Source organism: Camelus ferus, chromosome 12 (genome assembly GCF_009834535.1).
Source record: "Camelus ferus isolate YT-003-E chromosome 12, BCGSAC_Cfer_1.0, whole genome shotgun sequence".
NCBI classification, from domain to species: Eukaryota; Metazoa; Chordata; class Mammalia; order Artiodactyla; family Camelidae; genus Camelus; species Camelus ferus.
Window position 1 is genome coordinate 34,193,356 of NC_045707.1, and position 14,475 is coordinate 34,207,830.

The 14,475-nt window shown below is 39.8% G+C and overlaps 1 protein-coding gene and 1 non-coding gene across 2 annotated transcripts in view; one reads left to right on the plus strand and one right to left on the minus strand.

The window, feature by feature from the left end:
• The window catches only part of GRIP1 (glutamate receptor interacting protein 1), a 614,867-nt gene that overhangs the window by 490,295 nt on the left and 110,097 nt on the right, over nt 1–14,475 (minus strand).
• Nucleotides 8,791–8,863, plus strand: TRNAA-UGC. The gene has a single exon. It is a non-coding gene; the product is annotated as a tRNA-Ala (tRNA).

Sequence of the window (14,475 nt, forward strand, 5' to 3'; positions counted from 1 at the left end):
CACTGCATTCTTCCCCCAGCCCCCTCTACACTGTGTTCCACCCTATTGTCTTCTGAATGTATTGCCTTCAAATGGATACAGAAAGTTGGGGGAACAGAATTTCAGCCTCTTCACAGGAAATAGAGTAAAAGAAAAAAGCAGGGGGCCAAGAATTGAACCTTACAATTTGCTAAATTTAAGGACTGGAAGAAGAGAGAGAGAAGCAGCAGTCCAAGAGCTAGACAACAGCCATGCCACGTCATGGAGACGACCAGAGGCAGACGGAAGGAAGGCTGAAATACTGCAAAGAGGTGACCATCGGCGCCAGTGATTTCATCAAGGAAAGAGAATGAATACTGCATGATTAGGAGGTCCCTGACATCCTTGGACTTTTCAGAAGAATAACAAAGAAGATCACTCTGGCAGGTGATGAAGCAATGAATAGAATGATAAAGAAAGGAAAACCAGGATATGCTGGTTGAGAAAGACTGACAGTGAAATACAGGGGAGAAATAGGTAGTTGCTGTCTACTTCAATATTGTAGCAGAGATGTTAAAATCTGCAAGCACCGTTTAAACCTCTAAGTAAAAATAATTGGCCTAATTGCCTTTTTTTGCTTTGGGGAAGACTATCTCAAGTTTATGAAATAGTGACAGTAACCATACATACATCCTTTTTTAAATAAAGGGGCACAGGTGGGATGAGAGGAGAGAATTCAACCCCAGAAATTATAAATCTGAGAACAATAGATAAAATACTGGTAAGGAAAGGCTCCACAATTTTTCTAACACTGTATCTAATACCTTCTTCCTTAACTCTACTACATACCATGGAATTTTTGGACCCCCCATTTTGGTATTTTATAAATCGTTGTAAGGCCCCAATATTGACTACAGGTTATACGCCAAGTTCTGAAGGCTTCTTACAACTAAATAAAACAGTGAACCTGTATGATTTGATGGCTAGACATTATCACACTCATTGAATACAAAGATTATAACAGAAGAAAAGTGAAATTCTCTTGAATGGTGTTTAAAATAAATGTATTTTTATAGGTAAGAAAAAAGTCATTAAACGTTACCTTTCATAGCTTGCATGCTGAGACCATCAAAGATCTATTCTTTTCAAACACAACCCAGCAAGACTAAGTGATATCTTACAGGCTCCTGGTCTCAAGCAAATTTGGTAAAGGCAGTGGAACCCAGGAACCAGGAGTACTGTCTCAGCTCTGATTTCAACCCCAAAGAGCACCTCAGGAAGATTCCATCCATCCATGAGCAACCAAGCACAAGCTAGCAGACATCCACCCCATTCATCTAACCAGCGATTAGCGCTTAATTGCTTTTACTTCATTAGTCATTTGAGAAACCTGACAAATCGGAAACTCTACCACTCTAAGAACTAATCCCTGCCCTGGAAAGGAATTCTCAGAATCACCTGCCAGCTGCTTAAATATTTTAATTTTTAAAAAGGGATTCCCTCAAGCAAGCATCCTTTGAGGACTCCTATGTGCCAGCTCTAAAACGGAAGCAAACGGGTCACTTATCTGGACACCAACACTGAACTGAGTCTCTCCGTCATGTGAGCAGAAGTGTAAAGATTATATATACTAAGAAACAATATCCAAGGGGCTCAAGGGGCTAAAATCAGACGGAGAAAAAAGACTCACAGATTACCAATGTGGTTTCATGACAGTAAACCAACCAAGGGATGATATTATTCTTCTAGGTGACAACTTCCATTTTTATTAAACATCTTTTCTGTGTGCGACATCTTTTGGCCTTTGGTCTAAGTTTTCTTCTGGATACTGGGCTTGCTGACTGAGCATAAGTTTCCAAAGCAAACTACCTTTTGATGATCCTTTCTAACCATTTTCTTAAGTACAGTCGACAGAAATGGAGGCTAGCACCACTTTTCCAAGTCTTATGCCAATACAAAGGCGTGACTAAGACTGTCCCTCTTCCCTGAGGAGCTGCACAGGAGTTCGAGATCATCAACATGTTAATTATCCAGAGAAATCTATAACATAAGATGAGATCACTTGTGTGTAATTAAACTAAAAATAAATTCTGTCTTATATTGTATGGAAATGGCTGCCTGCACTTTCCCCACACATAACTCTAGTCTGAAGATAAAATCAGCTTTAGCATTTTGAGTTTGAAATCCACTGATCCTACAAAAACACATATCTATTACTTAACTTCTTCCTCTACACAGTTTAACCAGGATATACATCTTAATTTCTGCATATTCAGTTCTTTCAACAAAAATTAATTGAAAAATTAATTGGTCTATGAGCCGGCTGCTATTATAGGCTCTGAGGACATTATGGAAGGAGATGTCATGAAGAAAATGACATCTCTACCTTCATGGAAATTACACGGCGCTTACATTTCAGGGGATGGATATATAAATGTACCACCTACATACACAGTACAGGCAACGTTTCCATCAAAGTGAAATATGCTTTCCTTCTGAAATCAGGGAACATTTGAATAGTGTCAAGTATCTGAACAAGTCACTAAGTAACTTTTATTCTGCCCAGTATTAAACCATAGTTCAGACCTAAATTTTAGTGTATTTGCATGACATTCCATGGGCTTTTTTTTTTTTTGTTCTCCCTTGCATAAGTTACCTTTAATAGAGGAATTCTTTTTCAGCTTTAACCCCACCAACCTCCCCCAGCAGCATTACTCATGCTCCCAAAGTGTACTAAAAATGTTCTCTTGCAGCTTGCATTCTGATGAGGGCACCTTGTTTTCAATGGTACTTTCTCGTCCTTGATCTCATCTTTGAAAAGATCTCCGAAGTCTCCTTAATGCGGCACACAGTCTGACCACTTCTTTCCTCTTCAGCTCACTTCTGACAACTCACTTTATAGTCCACAGAATGGCTTTTGCTTCTCAAACAGGGTGCACTCCATCGCACCTCTAGGCCTTTCCTCCTGCTTTGCACGCTGCCTGCAATAGGCTTTGGGCCACACTCTTTCACAGGCAAAAGGCTTACTCATCCTTGAATACTTAGTTCAGACACTACCTCCTCCAAGGAACTTTCTCTGACCCTTGCATCTCTACTCCCTGGGGGTTCTTTAAATTCTACTCCTCTCTGCTTACACAATACATATGAAAGAACCACAGTAACTGAACTGCTCCCGCTGGATTATAATCATCCAGAAGCCTACCAAAAAGAGGAGATGAAGTTTTGGTCATGTTTGTGGACCAGTGTCTTAAACAGTGCCCTCCGTATGCCAGACACTAAAAAACATGTTTTCCAAATAAACACTTTTTAATTTTAAAAACATGCTTCAATACATTTTTAACAGTAAAAACAGCAAGTGACAAAAACTTGTGAAATTACCAAGTCCCTGAAACCAAAGAATATTTCTTAACTTGGTCCAATGTTTTTCTCCTTTTTCAACACAAGCTGTCTATTTATTTAGCTTTTTGTTTTAACTGGATAGTAAACCCAAGGAAATGCTTGTTTAAACTTGAAAAATCCTATAGGGATGGTGGAAGTTCATGGAGGAAACACAGTAAGCAACTGAACAAATATCTGTTGTGAGATTTACCCTCTGCCCAGGAGACACCAGAAAGAACTTCATTAGCAAAGATCTTCCATCACCTATGAGGTAATGAAAGGGGAATTGCCAAAGCCCTCAAGTCAAAGAGTGGGTGACATCAACTTTATCCTGAGTAATTTAAAGCCATCTGCAATGCCATGTCCTCCAGAAGGGGCCCAGACGAAAATCAGGAGTTAACCATGCTTCCTTTAGGGTTCTTTTCTACCCTTAACAGCTGCCCCTCCAACAAAAAGATGAACTTGAGCTTTGGCTGTTGAGGTTCCCTTCACTGTGAGGATTTTTTTTTTTTTTTTTGGCCCCATTAGTTGCTACTTTCTTATTTCTGAGCCAGCTATCTTTGTAGTAAAATTCTTAAGTCAAGTAGGTTTTGAATTTCTGTCTGTGGTATAAAAGAGAATGTAGAATAAAGAATGTTTTTATCCTGGGTTCCTGGGAGGGAGCTTCCAAACTTGGAACTGCCCAAGTGACAGGAGTGTCTTTGTTATTCATGGATAGGTCCTAAGACCACACCTGAATTTATGGTAATAAAGCAACTCAAGGTGGGCCCCCTAGAGAGGTTCCGGATGGGGGCCCCCCCGCAGTGCTAGAGAGAACAATTCTGTGACTGGAAGTGTGGACTTTGAGCCCCATCAAACAGCCCGATCTCTGGGAGGGAAGAGGGGCTAAGGATTAAGTTCAAGCATATGGCCAATGATTCGATCAATCACACCTATGCAATGAAGCCCCAGTAAAACCTCTGGACACCAAGGCTTTGGGGAGCTTCCTGGTAGATAAACAAATTGATGAGTCTGGAGGGCAACGTGTCCTGATCTAAGGAGGGAACACTTGAAAGCTCTGTGTTCAAGACCCTTCCAGGTCTTACCCTACATGTCTCTTCAGGTGGCTGGTTCTGATAAGCAGCCTTTATAATAAAACTAAACATGTAAACTTAGTGCTTTCCTTAGTCCTGTAGGTCATTCAAGTGAATTATCAACCCAAGGGGGTTGTAGGAACTTCTGAATTTGTAGGCAGTTGGTCAGCACTGCAAGTGGCATCAAGACCCCCGCCCCTCAAACTTGCAGCTGCCCTCTGCAGGAGGCAGTTGCAGTATTACACTGTTTCAGCATGGTAACTACACAATTACCATATTTATTCAGCATTAAAAAATGTCAGGCCTGGAGTCAGAGGTCCTGCGTCCAGGATCTAACCTGCCCTTTAACAAGCTGGTGATCCTGGACAAGCCACGTAACTGTTCTGAGTGTCAGTTTTCTCCTTAGTAAGTGAAGGAGTTGGAGTCAGTAGTGGCTTCTGCTATTTCCGTCCATACTGTTCTCATTAGACCTCCTTTTGGAGAAGCCAGTGATTGCTTTTCCCTCTGGGTGATTGTCCTCTACAGGCTCCTCTTATTAGCAACAGCTCGCAGACAGGTTTGAGGCCTCTGTATTTGCTATTCCCTCTTCCTGGAACACTCCTCCCCCAGATAGCCGCGTGACTTACTGCCTAAATTTCTCCAAAGCTTTTCTGCACATGTCATTTCTCTGTTGATCCCTGGTGGCCATGTCATCTACAGTTTCAACCCCCACTCCCAACACTTGGCCACCCCCTTCTCTGCTTTATTTTACTCCATGGCATTTATCATTAAGGAACATACTATATACGACAATGGCTTCTCGTCTATTTTCTCAGTAGAACGTAAGCTTGATAAAGGCAAGGATCTCTGCTGTGTGTCTATTGCTTTATCTTCAGCATCTAGTACAGTGAACGACAAATACACAGTATGTGCTTAATAAATATTTCAGATGGGCCAATGATTAGCTTTTCTGAGATCTGGTAGCCACGGCAGCTTAGTTAGGTAATCCACAGGCTCATACCTGAAATAACTGTAAAAATGATTCCCCCACAATTCAACAAGACTAGGAGGGAAAGCGTGATGATAGGCAACAACAAAATGCTAGGAAGTGCAGTCAGAGAAAGGAACTGCGAAGGTTAAGAGATTTGGGGATGATAATAAGGATCAAGGAACAGAGATGATGGTGATGAGTGGAGATAGGGCATTGGGAGATGGTGAGACCACAGAATCTTCAAAGATGGTGACAGGGAAAGGAATGGGGGAAACTGTACAGTAGCTGATGCTACTCTAATTCCAAAAAGTGCTTATGGTCACAGCGCAGATTATGAAAAACAGGTGGTATAAGAGAAGGGCTCTGAAATACTGAGAAACTGCAGGGGAACAATAGTTTAAACCAGATGTCCAGTACAGTGGCTGCTGGACACAAGAGGCTATTAAGCACTTGGAATGCTGCTACTCTGAATTGAAATGTGTTTAGGAAAGTGTGAAATGAACGCCAGATTTCAAAGCTTTAGTACAAATAAAATGATGTAACATATATCATTTAAAATTTTTACACTAGTTACATGTTTAAATGATAATTTTTGGATATATTAGATGAAATAAAATTAATTTCATCTATTTTTTGCCTTTTTAATATGGCTAAAGGAACATTTAAGACACGAGGATCCAGAGGAAGCTCTAGTTTGAAAAGATACATGCACCCCAACATTCACAGCAGCACTATTTACAACAGCCAAGACATGGAAGCAACCTAAATGTCCCTCAACAGATGACTGGATAAAAAGTTATGAGATTATATATATATAATGAAATATTACTCAGCCATAAAAAGGAATAAAATAATGTCATTTACAGCAATGTGGATGGACCTGCAGATCATCAATCTAAGTGAAGTAAGCCAGAAAGAGAAAGAAAAATACCATATCACTTATATGTGGAATCTTAAAAAATGACACAGATGAATTTATTTACAAAAGAGAAACACACTCACAGACATAGAAAACAAACTTATGGCTACCAAAGTGGGAAAAGGGGATGGGAAGGGTTAAATTGGGAGTTTGAGATTTACAGATACTGACTGCTATACATAAAATAGATAAATAATAAGTTTCTTCTGTATAGCACAGGGAACTCTATCCAACAGCTTGTAGTAACCTATAATGAAAAAGAATATAAAAAGGAATATATGTATATATATGTATGACTGAAACAGTATGCTGTACACCAGAAATTGATGCAACACAGTAAACTTACTATACTTCAATTTAAAAGTAAAATAATGACATATGAGGGTGAGTAGTATATTTCTATTGGGAGCATTTGTCAACTGTCCAAGGGGTATATGAAAAACTTTGCAGGTCTGTTATCAGCCCCTAAGAATCTGGAAAAATGAGACAAAATGTGGCCTCCATTAGAGAAGTTTGCTAAAGAAGCAGTGTCATCAGGGGAAAGCAGACTTCCAACAGCAGGGAGGAAAGTAAAAATGGTTATTTGATAGAGGTGTTAGCTGATGCCACTGTGGTAATCATATTGCAATATCCAAGTGTATCAAATCAATATTCTATACACCTTATACTTACACAGTGTTGTATGTCAATGATATCCCAACTGAAAAAAATAAAAAAGTAAAATAAGCATAGCCCATGTGTCACAGGCAGGTTAGCAGATTAAATCACAGGAGAGGTAGGGACTTTGAAATTCACCTAATCCATGCTAGTTTCAAAGCTGACAGCATTTTCTTTAATCAAGACCAACTTCTTTTAGAGGTATGAGGTGGATGAATAATCATCCTATTAAAATATGGTCAATCAGCAAATATTCATTAAGGATTTAATATATCATAGGCTCTAGGGATCTAAAAATAAATAAATTCCTGGCCACAAAGTGTTCTCAGACTAGTAGGAGGGACAGGTATATAAAAATAGATAAATTCCAATAAATATCCTGGCAAACACAGTAACTGAGTGTAAACTAGGCCCTGAGGTCAGAGCCGAGAGCAAGATGTACACAGTTTAAGTCCCGTGTGCTGTTTCCACTGGGGCATGAGCTGTAGAAATAGCCCATTCAGCACAATTCTAATTCTAGCTACAAAAGGGTTATGCCTTCTTTTACTTAAAAACTTCAAAACTTTCGATTAGGGAAAAAATGTATTTTCCATAAGACTTTTACAGACAAAAAGGAAAATAACTGATAGTTTATAAATGTACTCCACTGTCTCTCATTTAAACTATAATTATACTCCATTCAAAAACTTTAAAAATGCCAACTTACATTCTGCAATATTATTTTCAGAAGTCTTTATATAAAACAAAATATGCACCTAACTGCTACCTGTTTTCCCGATCTTAAGATGCCAGATAATTACAAAAGAGAGTCTTTCTTTCATTTGTCCTGATTTCTTTCAAAACACAAACTACAGTTTTTTTGGTATAATTAGTTCCTAAAAGGTATAATATGAAAGGAAAAATCTCCTTAGTAGAAACAAACCAGCCTGTCAGACCCTTTTGGTTCTTCTTGTCATCCTTCAAAGGCACCACATCAAGGTGAAGATGACTTCTAATAACAACTGGTGTGCACATCTGTGCCTGTGTGTTTGGGGGCGTTGGAGTGTATGCATGTGTATTTGGGCAAGAACTGACCATCTCTGAACATGCCCATGACAGAAAGAGAGGCAATGGACAGTAGAATCAGAAAAATCTGGATCCAACTCTCACCTCTACGGCTTATTAAGTTAAGAATCTTGAAAATGTTAACCACTTCTCAGACCTTCAATTTCATCACCAAGATCATGGAGCTAATCTACTATATGCCCCCAGCGTTGTGAAAATTAAATGAACAATTTGGCAAACAGGAGGTCCTCAGTAAGTGTTCATTCTCTAATCCTTTTCCTTCCCTACAAACCCCAGTGCCCCTTCCAACCTGGCTGTGGCCACCTACCCCAAAAAGAATGACAAAACTATATCTATCAGCATAGTAGGTATCCCTCTCCTAAAGGTATGGATTCATCAGTGACAGCTGTCAACCACACCCTGTGTATTAAAGTGAAAGAACATGGTTCCAGAATAAAAACGTCATTAATTTCTATAAAAATTAACTGCTTGAAGACTTCCTAGTAAAATTAACCCAAGCTAATTGAATAGTCCTTAAAGAGCAGGAAAACCATTAGGACCAACCCAGACTATTGATTCAGTTTCTACAAAGTTCAAAAGCAAATTATAGAAAGTTGTGATGAGAATCTCCTTATCAGCATGAATAAAGGTTCATAAGCTTCACGCACTAAAGTCTAACAATCTCAAATTCAGTAGAAGAACAATGTCTTAAAATAACCCTAAGAGGGTGTGTTTTTATCAGAAAAATTACCTACTTTAAATCCTCTGTAAAAAGAAAGAAGACATGGGTGGGAGAGTATAGTTCAGTGGTAGAGTGCATGCTTTGCATGCATGAGGTCCTGGGTTTGATCCCCAGTACCTCCATTAAATAAAAATAAAAATAAAATAATAATGATAAATAAACCAAAGTATTTCTCCCCCCCAAAAAGCAAAAGTTAAAAAAAGAAATAAGATGTAAATTTATTTTTTATTTAGTAAAGCTTTCCATTTTTTTGATAGTAAATTCCCCCCCCCCCTTTTTTTGAGTAAGTACAGTTTCCACAAAAATTTCCTAGGAAAAATAAAAATGCATTTGATTAAAAGAAATCACAATGCTGAGTACAGTCTTCAGTAAATAGAACCCCTAACAAATGTGCAGGAAATGACAGACAAGCAGAAAAGTACGCCATAACATATTACAACATGACTATATATCAAATCATGTAATTTTTTAAAATTTCATTTAGGATAGATAGATATTTTTAAACCAATTATGTGGGTGAGGAGGACCAGAGAGGGTGAGTGACTTGCCCAAGGTCACACTTCCTAAATGGACCAGAACCCAAATCAACTGATTCCTTTGTCCACCTTTAAAAATCTTAGTGTTAGAACAGCCCCATGGAGGTTAATCAGTTTCAGTCTCCCAGGGCACACAGGAATCCTACCAATAACATTCTTGACATGTGGTTATTTGGTCTCTATTTAAAAGTTCAAATGGCTCATTCCTTTTATAAGGTCACTGTTGCCATTTCTGAAATGTCTTCTTTACAATGAATCTAAATCTTCTCCCCAGTTATTTTTATCCTTTGGTCCTGAGCTACACTGCATAAATCTAACCACTTCCCTTCCCGAAAAGAGCTGGTCCTCTAAAGCTTTCTGTATTTCAAAGCCAAACATCCCTTCCACCCACATGGTTTTACTGTTAGGTGCTGCACTGGGCATCACCAAGGTACCATGTCTAAAAGTCCTTGCTCATTTCTACCTTCTCGTTTCCTCCTGCTTTTTGATTTTCATTTCGTAACATCCCTGAGATGTTTAAAACAGAATGATAAATGGACTGTTAAATAAAACAACGTACAATTAAAAGTCAACCAGGAACATCACCGTGATCTTCCTGAGTTATTGATCTTCCTGAAATATCTGGCACTCTTCAGTGAAGGATTATTTATAATCTCTATCTGTGAGGCTCAACAGAGTTATCGAATCTCTTCACCTTTCACAGTCAAAGACAGAAATCATCCCATCACCTACACAAGAAGCACTTACTGAACAGTGACTACAAGCCACGTCCATGCTAGCTCTGCGGCAAGCACTACCCATCGAAGAATTGAAAAGACAGAGTTCCTAACCTCAAAAGGGCTAATCATACTATTATTATTATCAAGTAACTTTCACTTGAGCATTTACTGAATGTTGAACATAATTCTAAGTGATTTGTGAGCATTAATCCACTTAATCCTCACAATGGCCAGACATAGATGCTCTGCGATCATTATTTTCTAACGAGGAAACTGAGCCCAGAAGAGGCAGGGGTGTACCCAAGGTCTCCAAGCCAGTAATGGCTGCCAACAGGGCCTCAGAATACCAAAGCAAGCAATTTCTTTCTTTTCCCAGCCTTCTTCTTCTTCTCTTTCAGTTTTCCTGTTATTTCCTGGCTGCCCACTGTCTTTGCTAGTGCTGAATAATGTGAAGTTTTCTTCATTCACAAATTTACGTTAGTATATATAGGTAACCACCAGGCACAGCTCGACCACCTTTCTTTTCCTAATTCCTCCCCCTGCCTCCTCTCCCACGCACACAAAGGACCCCAACTTTGACTGGACAGCTGAACTGAACAATGAAGCATATTTTAAGTAGCGGGGGTGGGATGTAATATTTCAAAGTATCTGTTACTAATCGTGCCTGACATCCTTCACTTCACGCAAATACCTGGAGTCAACAAGGAGAGCAGTCAGACTCAGCAGTGTGTGCTGGGACACGGAAGACTTCATTTTTGGTGGTGCCTTATGAGCATGTGGATTGGAAATGTGTAAATCTGAAGATTCTTTTGTTGACAATTTTCTCTTCTAATCTTATATGGAATCTTTCCACTGTCCTTGCTGGCACATCTAAAATGAACTAATCTGGGATTTCTCTGGGTGCTGTCTCATCTGAAGGTCAAATACGGGTTATACTAGAGACGGAACAGGACAGAGAACAGGTAATTAGGGCTTCACAGAAGGGGCCCAGCATGTGCAAAGGCCTCAAGGTTGGGGGGGGGGGACTGTGGGATTCTAAGAACATGTATCAGGTTGTGGGGAGGGGGTGAGAGAGGGACACTGTCAAGAAAGAACTTTCTGATGAGAAGATCTTTGAGTGACATAAAGAACCACAATATATTTAATATAACCGATATTCATAAATTGATTTCCTCTATTTAAATATTATAAACATTAAAGATATCTTTATTAAAAAGATAACATTACAAGCGTTTAGACTTTTAAAAATTATTTATTTATTTTGGTGGAGGGGGGGTCAGTAATTAGGTTTATTTATTTATTTTTAGAAGAGGTACTGGGGACTGAACCCAGGACCTCATGCATGCTAAGCACAAACTCTACCACTGAGCTATATCCTCCCCATACAAATATTTAGACTTTGATGTTACCTAGAGTCCTCTTTTCTGTGAAATTGCTTCAGTTCATAATAAATGCAGTAGGAAAGAAAGGAATTAAGCATGTCCCTAAGTAAATTTTTAAAAGGGAAGCAGCATTACAGTAAATGCATTTACAGATTATTCCACTGGTGAAGTTTCATTTGATAGATATCACGATCATCTTAATCTTCTTAATCTCTGGAACACAGAACACTTAGAAGGCTTTTTGGTTTGGGTGTTTTGTTTTTTGAATTAAAAAGGCTCTTCAGTGGTCCCTAAAAAGGCAATGTAACTAAAAATCTACTTAATCAATAGGAGCATTTAGTTCAACATATGTGTATTCTTAGTCTTTAAGTTCCATTTGTATCAGTTTGAAGCGGACAGTGGAGTTCTAGGTAATATCCTCACTGGCTAAGTATTTTTAAAAGATAATCTGAAAGAAAAAAAAAAAGCTGATATGGTTAAAATCTACCATCTCCAATATTTCCCTGATACCGTGAGCTGATCAATCATTCCAATTTATAGGCTTGGCAGGGTGACTGTTACGTTACTGTAGTCTTCCAAGTAGAGAGCTGGTGGCGGGGCCATTTGATGCCTTTCTCTACGTTGCAGACAGAAAGGACCTTGAGAGGCTATTTGCTGTGAAAGGGCACTCACTCTTCAGTGAGGCAGCTCACTTACCCATGATCTGTTAGATAAAGAGGTTAGCCTCTCTGACCTCGAAGGTCCTCCCTGCTCTCATGTGCTGTGACTGTGTGAACTGTGGACGACTTGGTTTCCTCCTTTACACACTTGGAGCACAATGGATAGCTTGACCCTAGGGCTACTTTAAAAAGTCTGTCTTTTCCATGTAATAGGCTATGTCCTTTTAAGTAAATGTGACATTCAGGCTGGAAATTCAAATTGATCAAGTGGCGTACTGATTCATTTTAGCCACAACACTTAACATTTTTGACGGGCCACTTGGCTGAACAGAGATCAGTCTGTCTATCGGAAGCAATGAAGAAAAAGGAAGGGTCCAACTCTAAGAGCCAGGGTGCAGCGAGAGAACTCTGACATGGATGAGAAAGTCCCATGTGTGGCCAGAGGAGCTGATGGGGGAGGGGGCCAAATGACAGGAGGGTAGCACATGGAGTCAGAAAGGGAAAGGCCACCTGCTTTCTCCCGCACGGCAGGGCCCAGGATGTCGCTCAGAAACCCACCAGTGAGGCATTTTGTACTCTCTCCTCATAACAGTTTAAAAGTCAAAATATGAAAGAGGTTTTGAATATGGAATTGCTGTTCTCTTTCACAGGACAACAAGATTCACTACAAAAACATTTCCTCCAGCTATTACAATGAAACTAGAGCCCAAGTGTCCTCTTTGGCCACCACACCATTTGAAATCCAAAAACGTGTGGCTCACACACCCACCCAACTAATCCATCAGATGAATGGATGAATTAATCCACCAACAATCCTTCAGATTATTTCTGACTATTCTATGAAATAATCCAATATACTCCATATTTCAGCAAGCTTTGCAGGCTGCTGTGCTCTGGCTCTGAGTTCTGCTTCTGCAGAATTCTCATTCATTGCTTGCTACCCTGCAGCTATTCTTTTCCTCAACCTTAGCACAGACCTAAACGTGAGACTCCCCAAGACCCTACCCTTCTCCCTGCAGTGCAATGATTCTCAGCCCTTGCACTGAGAAGAACCTTTAGAGGAAGTTGGTGGGTCATGGGAGGGGTGACAGCCCAGCAATGCCCAGTCAACAATCGAACCGTCCCCTAAAAGACATTTCTACTGCCTTCCCTCTGAGAAGTCTCATGGGGCCATCCTACCTAGATCCCACACTATCTGCCTGCTCCTCTCCTCCTGTCTACTTCCCACCATGTCCAAGAAAATTCTACATAATCTTCCTTTATTATCGAGAGCATTAGACCAGTTCTGAGTAATGAAAGCCCAGTAGAGAGCCTGACATTACCACCTTTCCTTAAAAATAATCGACAATTCTTAGGACATGTTGTGTTTTAAATAATGACATTTTCCCATTACAAATATCTTCGAATATATGCCCTAAAGGATGGACATCAATTCTAAACAAGAGTTTGCATAAATGCATTACCATGACTTATAAAAGTGACATGAAGAGTGTATTATTCATTACACACTTTAATACAGTTATTCTCAAACTTGAGCACGTATCAGAATCAACTGGAGGGCTTGGCAAAACCCATGTTGCTGGGTCTCATCTCCAGAGTTTTGGTTTCAGGTGGTTTGGAAATTTGCATTTCAAACAAGTTTGGGGTGTTGCTAATACTGTCCCTGTAAAAATCCCTGCTTTCACAGAAGTTCCCACCCCCTCCACCGGAGAAGGGCAGGAAGTACATCAGAGTGCTTTCATGAACATAATGACTGGAGCTTTCTGCTGAAGGTCTAGAGAGCAAATACTTTCACCTGTCCCCTTTCTGCCCACGTTCAGTGATGAATCATGCTATTCCCAGAGTCTCTTCTATTTCCTGTAAGATCTACTGAGCGAGGGCTGCTTTGGTCTGCATATTAATCATCCCTCCCAGACCCCTGTCATCACAGTAGCCATGAGGATGTGCTGAAGCCTTACATTATACATGTGAGACTGTTTAGAAGATGATGCTCATTTTCCATCCCTGTAGCTTCCCCTTAATCACCGTGATTGTTGCTGATTACTCCTGAATCGTGGCGGGGGGAGAATGTGTGAAGAAAGAGAACTTTGAAGGAGATGAAAACAGTTGATACGGTATACGATGCTCCATGTGTTTAGCTTTTCGATGTGACAATAATTTTTGTGCTCTTCTAAGCAGGTGACAGATGGGTGACTTCTGGCATAGAAAGGATTGATGCTCTGATTTGATGGCTGCTCCCACGACATCACTGACAAGGCATTGTGAACAAGAATCGTACCCCAAATTTTAAGCCACTGTTCAGCATCAACTATTCAGCATCTTTTACCAGTGAGATTTCTCCTGAAACAGGCTATTTCTGCAGGATTCCTTAAATTTACCAACATAATCAATAACCAAGTATAAGAGACAAAACCACACAACACAGTGACAGGCTCTGC